This window comes from Talpa occidentalis, unplaced genomic scaffold (genome assembly GCF_014898055.3).
Source record: "Talpa occidentalis isolate TD23 unplaced genomic scaffold, MPIMG_talOcc4v2.1 talOcc4.10, whole genome shotgun sequence".
In the NCBI taxonomy this organism is placed as follows: Eukaryota; Metazoa; Chordata; class Mammalia; order Eulipotyphla; family Talpidae; genus Talpa; species Talpa occidentalis.
The window spans coordinates 64,000,299-64,009,499 of NW_023600993.1; positions in this window are offsets into that span (position 1 = coordinate 64,000,299).

The window sequence follows — 9,201 nt, forward strand, 5'->3', positions numbered from 1 at the left end:
ATGTTTTCTTCTTCAGCTTTGTGAGAATACAGTAAGTTTGTTTCGGTGAGTTTTAATTAAAATATTATCTATGAGCACTTTTAAACCAGATTGTCATCATCAAAGTGAAGGAAAGAATTGAGGCAATTTTAGAGAAATCTCAGTGCCAATTTAGATTATTTAAATGAATGCTTTAATTTTGCTATTTTTCTTCAACTAACCTTAAAATATGTGACTAATTATTTTATATAAGGGCTCACATGGTACAAAATCATTGTAAGTCCAAATATAGAGAACACAGAAGCATATGGATGTCCCATCCTCTCTCCTCATTAGGGTGCTTTTTGAGCACCTACAGAGAGAAACTGCACAAAATGGTCCCTATGTTCTAGATGCAGACTTCCTCATGTACTGTGGCTTTGTCCATGACCCCGGTCGCTCCAGAAACAGAACTAATAACGCACACCTTACAAAGCCTACTTTCTGAAGTAGCAAACTGAGAATAAGTGTGATGGATAAAATCAAATAGAACAGGACAGGTAAGGAAAGGCCCTGCGACAAGGGGAGGCAGGAATTTCACGTTGACACCTATCCAGAGGTCTGAAGGACTGAGTTCCTGAGTTGTTCCAAGACAACAGAAAATGCAAAGATGGCTTAGAGCTCCAGGTAGGTGAAGAAAACAAGGTGACCGACTCAGCAGAGAAGAAGGGATGTAGGTAAGATGAAGAATATAGACCCAGGACCTGCTAAGGCAACTCTAACATAGGCAAATTGTCCTGGAGTCAAAGAAATGTGACTGAGTTTGTGGCCACCCCTCTAGTATATACTCCAGTGTCTTGGACTTGGGAATCCCTGCTGCTAAAGAGTTCCAAGAGCTCATCCCTCCTTTGTCCCAAGCACCCAGTGGGAAGGGAAGGCCTGAGGAATGCACACTGGGGCAAGGCTGCCATGCACCTTCCTGCAAAGACAGGCAGAACTGAGAGCCTGAGCATGGGAGTCTTTTCTACCTTCTTGTCTTCCACCTCCACAAAGCTCAGTCTGTGGAGACTGATCTTTGAAGCCCTGCAGGAGGAGCCAGGCAGCCTCCCTAGGGCAATTGGAAGTCACTGTGTGTTTTCAGCAAGGAGCGATTTGTTTACATTGACCTTATAAATTCCTCTGCAAATATGTATTGCTGTTTGGAGATAGGAAGCACGAGAATACAGCAGTAAGCAAAAGAATCAAATTCCTGAACTTTCAGGGAGGACTTCCAGGGAGGACGCATTAGAAAGAATAATGACACATGGTGCTCACCCCAGAGGAGAGAGGAGAAGGTGTTAAAGAACTGGTATGGTGGGGGTTCAGGATGATGACCATTCTGAGATGGAGTTAAGAGTGAAAGCAGAATGGAAATTGAACAGTGAAACAATGAATTGTGCACAAGGAATATCATGGCTCTAAAAATAGCCTTGAAGCAGGGAAAAAAATTAGAGATTTCCAGGAAAAAAAAAAAAAACAACCCTTAAGGAAGAATGTGGATAGTGAAACAAAGGAAGCTTGATCATATGAAATTGAGAATGTACATTAGGACGAAATCATACAACCTATATAGAACATACCATAGATTCTATTTTATTATAAATACAATGGGAAGGTATTGTAATGGAGATAAAACCCACAAGTAACATGATTTGATTGCCATTTTACAAAGGTCACTGACTACAATGTGGACACAGATCGGAAAGAGATAAAAGTAGATGAAGAAAGATATCTTTGAAAACTCTAGCAGTAAAAGATAAGGTGACAGAGCATTGCATGGATGGGAGAGAGCAGAGTCAGGATGTAATAGACACCCCACAAATGTGCTGGGTGCGTGAGTTCCCTCCACCACTGAGAGCAGGCATTACATTGCATTTTACAGTTGAGGAAATGGGTTTCAAGAGGCTGAGCACCACGCCCCAGGTCACAGAACTAGGGACCCCAGAGGTTATATTTGAAAACCTAGAGTGAGCTGCAGTTTGTCCTAGCAAGATGTCCCAGTGGCTCACCACTCAAGTGCACAGAGGATGAAAGAGAAAAGCTGTGAGCCTCCCTGGTGGAGCAGGGGTTAAAATCTCAGCACTATCAAACTATAGCCAACCACTGTGACATGAGTCCAATCCCTGGCCAGGGAGCAACCCACATGACACAGCAGACCTCTCCTATCTTGTCCACTGCTCCCCTCAGCAGTGTGTTTCAGTAGATCTGCCTATTTAGCTCCTCAGTCTATCTCTGGTGAATCCTCTCACCCCCTTCACCCCCACACCTCAGGCCTACACCCCAGTTCTTGTATACATTAATAAATAAATATCTTTAAAAAAAGAGAGAGAGAAAACTGCACAAAATGGTCCCTATGTTCTAGATGCAGGCATCCTCATATACTGTGGCTTTGTCCATAGCCTTAGAGCTGAGAATCTAGCACATCTTAGCTCTGCCTAAGAACTGGGTCCAGTGAGCATCATGCAGGGATTTAACAGAGACTGAGATTTCAGGACTCCTGCCTCTTAACCACACTGCAATGCTGCCACCTACCGTTCTAAGCAAACTATTAATCATCAAGGAACAGTGCAGTACTGTGGGTCTGCATGTGGGTTCATAGCCTTCTCCAGGGAAATGACTGTTTGCACTGTACTGGGAATTGAGGGTGACCAACAGATAGTGGGGAAGCAATTAAGGAAGTAAATCAAGCACTAGTGTGTTCCATCTGCATACTGTGTGGGACAATGTAGGGTTACACATTGTCTGGTTTTCAGCACATGTGAGCAGAGGGAAGCCTCCCTCCCAATGAAGCCTGCTCATTTGCTGGGCCACGTCTCCAGTCTTTCCAGGCCTGTGCACAAGACTGTTGTTTGTCTGCCACATGTACCCCTGGGGTCCACTGACCTGTATACTTAAAATGGTATCTGAAATGTCAAAGTCCAAAATTTTAATGACTTGATAACTTGATGCAATAGGTTTATTTCTCACTCTCCCACATCCAAGGCAAGAATGCAATATTTCAAGAAACGATTTAAGAGCCCAGGATTTTCCATCTCTGTCCCACCTTCAAAATGGAGACTGCCAGTTCACCACCTATGAGAAAAAGGAATGATCAGGCATGAGTGACAGACTCTGTGGACAAAGTCACTAACCTACTGATCAGTAACAGTCCTACTAAGTTCACTTTGTGGGAGGCATGGTTCAACTGTGTGCCCTGTGTGTTTGTTGTGTGTCCCAGAAGAGAATAAAAGACACTTGCCCATGTGGCCTGACCCTCAGGCACCTGGTAACTCCTTCCAGCATAGATTATTCTCCCGCCTTCCCCCTGGGGATCCTGCCCAGAGCTCCACCTGTCACTGCATCCAGCTCAGAGCGGGAGCTCCCAATAATAGTTGCATTCATTAAGCCTGCTCATGGTGCATGACCTAGAAATTGGAAAGAAAAGTGTCACTCTCTTCAAACTGAGCACACAAGGACAAGATAGCTACAATACACACTGATATGAGGAAAAAGAACAGACACAGCAAGCACTGACATGGGGGATACTGGAGCTCTACAAGGCAGGCACTGGCAAGTTCCCCTGCCTAGGTTGAGGGGCCCTACCAAACATTATGCTCCTGTCTGGGTGAAGTGCAATGGTCTGTTTTGTTCAGAGACCCCTAGGTCTTCCCCTTGGCAGTTCTTCGTTTGTCATTATGCTTCCTTTTCTGAACCGGGTGTTGAGGAGTATTCCTTCATAGATATACTCACTTTTGGATCTCACCTTTTGCACATGGCCCAATCAAAGTCATGTTAGATTCTTTGGCAATATAATTCTTTCCAAATCTTCTATTTCCTTCCACGTGGCAATACTACATCCAAAGCATTTTCATAGACAAAGTTTACCAATATATTCTACTTTCCTTCCTCATTCCCCTGACCAGTAGAGCTTACTAGTGTGAAAACAATTCTTTAATCTGCACATTTCCAGGACCAGTTGTGATTTCTAACACTTAAGGACCCAAATTTCTGGACTTTCTGCTTGCAAACCAGCCAATTTTCTCCCATGTACTTCTCCTTCTTTTATTTTTTTTTAAAGATTTATTTATTTATACAAGAACTGGGGTACAGGTCAGAGGTGTGAGAAGGTGAGAGAATTCACCAGAGACAGACAGGCAGACGGACCAAAGACACTGTGGAGGGGAGCAGTGGGCACGACAGGAGAGGTCTGCTGCGCCATGTAGGGATCTCCCTGACCGGCCGGGAATCGAACCCGTGCTGCAGAGGCTGTGGGCAGCTTCACAGCGCGGTGCTCAACCCGCTGCACCACTGGGGAAGCCCTCTCCTTCTTTTAATAGTGTGTCAATACAGTCAATTGTAGCAAATATATATGAACATTTTGAATTTTTTTCCAACCACTTTTGCTAGAGTTGCTGAATCATGAGGCTCATAGACTGCATCCAAAGATATTACAGGCAATAATTTTACAAAGTATTGCCACTGTGTAATATATTTCAACATCTCCTTTGCCACCTGACAGTAAGTCAATGTCAAACATCAAATTTTTGTCACTACAGCCAAGTACAAACTTTTTATATGAGTCCTAGTAGTTCAACTGCTGCACCAATTCTTAAAATCTCAGTGCCTTAACAAAATAAATATTCTCTCTACTTCATATCATAGCCCAAAGTTGCCTGGTTCTCCTCCACATGGTGATTCATGGACCCAGTCTGCTCGGTCTGTGGCATCTCCATATTCTACATGCAGCTTCCAAGTTGCCACTAATGAGGAATAACTGACATCACACCCCACCCCAAGCACCACAGCGTGTTCACTGACTCACTCACTCAAGGGCACTGGGAAGTTACTCTCTGTGTTTCAGGAAAAAGAAAAAGACATATTGGAGCATTCTGGCTTTCTTGGCCACACTGTTTATAATAACCACGGATTATTTTTGTAGTTCTTTCCCTCTCGGGGCTTACAGGTGATAAAGCAAATGAGGGGGAAAAAATGCCAATTTCACATTCACAAGCATATATTTAGATTTCAAGAAGCTGTTGGTAGACTATAGAATATATTAGAGTGTGACAAGGTATGCAAGAGGAGGAGTGGTTACATCTAGGAATCTTTCTGAAGCTCATACATCCCTACATAACTTGCTTGTTATTTGTGGATTCCCCAGCCCCACTTGTTCTAGGATTTTGCTTGGTGCCCAAAGTTGCTGCTGGTTAAGCTAAATGTAGAGTCAAGCAAGAAGCCTCTCACCAGGACAAAAGTCTTGGTATAAGGATATCTGTTGAAAACAGTAGACAGACATTATGGCCAGATTAGAATAACCAGCTAGACCACCTTGACTGGCAGTCAAGAGTAAACAGGGACTAGAGATAGGGATGTTTTGATCAGCAGCAACAATGTTGCCCTAGTCACTCTGCCCTAGCTTGTGCCAGACTATTATACGGCCCCAACCCACATACTCACCACACACATTCCTCCACACATTCCACCACATATTTGCCCACCTTCCCTGAATCTGACCCCCAAATAAATGTGAGACTGGCCCAGAAATTTGTGCTGTGTCTCCAGAGATGTAGCCCCTTTAAGTGTCTCTCTCTCTCTCACTACTTGGACTTTGAGTTGTTTGCCCTGTGTCCCATACCGTCACTAAGGTTGTCTCCTTGCAAAGCAACAGTTATTCATACTATAAATATTTCCTAAGTCCCCAGTATGTGTTATGTAACAAGATGATAAAAGAACCTGATAGAACAATGAAAAGCAAACCATTTAGTCTCTGTCCTGTGGCATTTCCATTCCAATGTAGGAAAGGCAGATATGAAATAGTCACCACTTCAATAATAACTGATTGATTTAATAAATGAAATATATAAATAGTGCAGGAGAGTGTAGAAAACAAAAAGACATACCTAATTTGGGAGTTGATAGAGGTTCTAATGCATTAGTCTAGAATATGAAAGATTACGTACTAACCAGGTAAAAGGTGAAAAGAAATATTAAGGTTTCTGGCTTTTATGATTAAGTAGGGGATGGTGCCACTCTGACATAAGGAACACTGTGTGTGCATACAATAGCCTTGGATAGAATTTTTTTTTTTTTTTAAGATTTATTTATTTATTTATTTATTTATTTATTTATACAAGCACTGGGTACAGTCAGAAGCGCGGGAGGGTGAGAGAATTCACCAGAGCCAGAGCGGGAAGCAGAACAGGCAGATGGACCAAAAACACTGCTGCGGGGAGAAGCTGGCACAGCAAGAGAGGTCTGCATGCCATGTGGGACCCTCGCCGTGGGTCGATGATCAAACCGGCACTGCAGAGGCTGCGGGCAGCTTCGCAGCCCAGCGCTCAACCGCGGCGCCACCGAGGAGGCCCTGGATAGAAAATTTGAACTTCATCTGAGGATACACTGAGGTCAAGGTAACCTAAAGACTGCCAAGTGGAGATATCAGCTAGATAGTTGATAATCAGGAAAGAAATCATTTGGGAATCTGCAATATTGCTATAACTTTGAAAGTGTCTTATTGATACCTTGTTATTCTCAAAGATGTGTCTCATTACCCCTTCCTTGAATTTTTCACTCCTGGGAAAAGCTCTCAATAGCCCCTACACATTATCCAGTCCCTGCTAGTCTAGGGTCACATACCTCTAAAAGGATTAGTCTTAAATAGGAACCTTCTCATTGACAAACCATAATTTTGTTAAATAGTGAAAATTTAACGCACAAGGAAGAAAGGTTTTCCATTTTTAAGTATCATTTCTCAAACAAGAATGGAGGACAGACAATAGGAGCTCTATAGGAAGAGACACAAAGAGCAGGATTCCAAGATAATAATAAGAAATTAGAAGGAGGGGAAAAATCAAAGCAAAAATGCTCATTTTCCTATTTTTCTTTTGCCAGGCTTATTCAATACTGTAAGCATTCAGCATTGACTAAAATTCACCTCCACGGTGTTTCAAACATATATCTTTGAGAAATGAATGTTCATTGTAGGTTCTGAATTATGAATACCTTGGTAGGAGTGCATTTATGTAAATTACTAAGACTTAGAATCTGCTGTCTCTGAAAGCCTGAGAAATAGTTTGAAATGACTCTTCATATGAATGCAAACACATGAAAAGAAAATTGGTTGAAGGTCATCATACAAAGGGCCAGCACAAGCAGCAAAAATTAAAAGCTGGCAACGGTTTTAGTTCCTCAGGTGTGTGTTCATGGGGAAATTTAGAACTGGTTTAATTGCTAATATCTCAAAGGAACACACCACCTTAATTAAATTCACTTCAGATAGAAAAGGTAGATGGTACATTAATCACTTCTAATAGCAGAATAAATTTCTTTAAAATCTAATTTTACAAATAAGAACTGGAATTGACCAAAAGAGGACTCTGTGTTTAGAGAATTTTTTAAAAGATTTATTTATTTATACCTCTGGGGCACAGGCCAGAGGTGTTGGGGACGGGGCAGTGAGAGGATTCACCAGAGATGTAGCGGGGAACAGAACAGGCAGACTGACTGAAATACACTGCTGAGGGGAGCAGTGGGTGCGTCAGGAGAGGTCTGCTGCTCCACATGGGTAGCTCCCTGGCAGGGGATAGAAATTGTGCTGCAGTGGCTGCAGATAGCTTCATAGGTTGTTTCTTAACCCCTTGCACCACCAGAGAAGACCTGTGTTTAGAGAATATTGCATGCACACACGCACTTTCTCTCTCTCATACACAAGCACACACACACACACAAACACAAGTCCCCCAGTGTATGAATTGCAGGTTGTACACTGTTGATATTTTTTAAAGGTACAATGGCCACTGAAGAATGGTGTCTTGAATTTGCTTTGAACAAAATGCACAAGCCCTTGTTCTGTCTGTGAAACTGTGGTTTGAATAGTGAAGAAATTAAATAATTGCACCTCTGAAACTGCAATTTTGAACTGTAGATATTTCTGTACAATCTGTATATTGTTCATCAGAGACTAATTCACTTTTCTTTGGCACCTCAATATGGTAGCCTCAAAATCTTAAGAGGATGAGGACTGAAGATGCTTTTGATGTCAAGGCACTCCAGGGAGAGTCTGAATTTGATTTTATCAATGAAGAAGATGGAAAGGTAAGTACGATCCCAGTTAGTTATATAGCTTATATAATCAAGCCTCTAAGCAGGAAAATGTCCCCTTCTCCAAATCCTATACTGAAAACATAAATATCAAAATCTAGAAATGGAGCAGCCAGTTCCCAGTTACGAGAAGCAAGACTGGAAGCAAGACTGCCACAAGATGAGAAGGTCTAAAAGGTTCAGTTCTCATATGGCAAGAACATCCACTCTTTTACCGGAGTTTTACAAGTACTGTGTCCAAAATGCTGATTGGGAAAGAGGACCCAACAAGCCCTAAACAGTCCCAAGGTTGAACAGTAGAACCAGTCATACCTCTGGCTTAAAACAAAAACTATGCTTTGCTGGCTGTCTTGTTCCTGGAGGCCAGGGTCCCTAACTGGAAGCCACATTTATTACAAAAACAACATAGAATGGACATTCTGTAGACAAGACCCACAAATTTGTATCTTTTATCCTTACATACGTGTACTTTGTTTTATATACACACCTGTGCATACAGAACAGCGGAAACTACATAAAACCCTGATATTTTCATTTTGTCTGCAGACAGAGGACATCCCCCTAAATTCTTCCATCACTTTGTGGATGTTAAGATTGCACTGTTGAGAAAATAAGGATAGATGCCCTGCTTTTCTATTTCCTTTTCTATCATTATTTTCAGCTTAAGAGTTTGCCTAATGTTGGAAATTTTCCCTGGTGGTTCATGTTTCTCAGAACACATGTTGTAGTTTGGGCAGAGAGTGAGACCTCCAGGCTGTCGGCACTCTTGCTCAGATACAGAGGGGACACGCTTACCTCAGTAAACGCTGGGAATACTACTCAAGTCACAGCTCTGTAGGTCCATGGGAACTGCGTTAATAGGGAATCTGAATGTGACTGGGTTGGAAAGCAGTGAAGACACAGAAATTGTCACATTGTGAAAAAGTGTCCAAGCCTGTTCCATTATCCCATTACTTTACTTACAAAATACAAGCTCAGACACAAAATTCTAAAGAACATCACAATGGCAACAGCAGAGCATTAAACCAAACGGTGAGCTTTTGAGAGCAGGGTGCTCCCACAGCTAGGGTCCTGCAGAAGCTGTAGCACCAGAAGCAGAGCAGGGCAGAAGGATGCCCTGTCAGA